Source organism: Laccaria bicolor, genomic scaffold (assembly GCF_000143565.1).
Source record: "Laccaria bicolor S238N-H82 LACBIscaffold_40 genomic scaffold, whole genome shotgun sequence".
NCBI lineage: Eukaryota > Fungi > Basidiomycota > Agaricomycetes > Agaricales > Hydnangiaceae > Laccaria > Laccaria bicolor.
The window spans coordinates 292,051-292,942 of record NW_001889911.1 but is presented as its reverse complement, the minus strand read 5'-3'; the positions used below and the strand labels follow the sequence as shown (position 1 = coordinate 292,942).

Below are 892 nucleotides of genomic sequence, written 5' to 3'. Positions count from 1 at the left end.
TTGCGGTGGAACTTTGCTGCGTACAACTGTCCCGGCCTCGGCTTGGGGTCGAATATGGCTTCAGCTGCTGCTGAGTTGTCGACGAAGTAGTGTATTGTTGATATTTCCGGGTGGTTTGCAATGTATTTCACTGCCAAGCTTGCGCCCATCTTCAATCCCGCCATTTCTGCGTCGTATACCTCCGCCCTTCCTCCCATTCCCATTCTCCCCACAAACACCTCCCTTCCCTCATGGTACCCGACCGCTCCCGCGCCGACCTGTGGAAATCCCTTCTTCTTCACCATGGACCCATCCGTGTACACTACGAGGCTTTCTTTTCTCTTTGATAGTTGTTGGTATTTTTCTTTATGACTGTCTATTAGTTTCTGTTTTTCTTTTTGATCTTTTGTTTCCGGTTTGCATGCGTTGATTTGGACTCGACCGCCGAAGCTTGAACCCGTTCTTCGCCAAGGGGCCACCAGGTAGGGGTCGATCCTTTCATGTGCGTGGCACGTGAGTTTTGCGATGTTGAGGAGGTTTGTTGTCCTCGCGTTGTCAGTGGCCGAGTTGTTGTACAGCTTGGGCTGAAGAGGTGGTGGTGTGGTATTCTCCCCCGGCTTCCTCCACGCCTTCGGGAGACGTTGGATGACGGGGCTGGAGGCGCTTAGCTTGTTGAAGCGTATGGCGCATCTTTTGACGTGCAAGCTGACCTGGTGTTTGATAGGTGGGATTGAGGCTTCGACTTCCAGCGCCTCGATTGGAGTTGTTCTGAATGCAGCGCAAACCAGTCGTAGGGCCCGTCGTTGTACTTTTTCTAGTGGTTTAACTTGGTACTGGTGGCCTGTCCACCACACTGGACATGCGTAGAGGATTTTCGGTGATACACACGCCATGTATAGGTGCCGGAGGTGAG

The 892-nt window shown here is 52.5% G+C and overlaps 1 protein-coding gene across 1 annotated transcript in view; it reads left to right on the top strand.

Annotated features, from left to right (window-relative positions):
* The window catches only part of LACBIDRAFT_309495 (uncharacterized protein), a gene marked incomplete at its 5' end in the record, with an annotated part of 1,364 nt that extends 1,044 nt beyond the window's left edge, over window positions 1–320 (top strand). Inside the window, one exon of the mRNA XM_001886867.1 lies at window positions 1–320.
* Window positions 321–892: the final 572 nt, after the last annotated feature.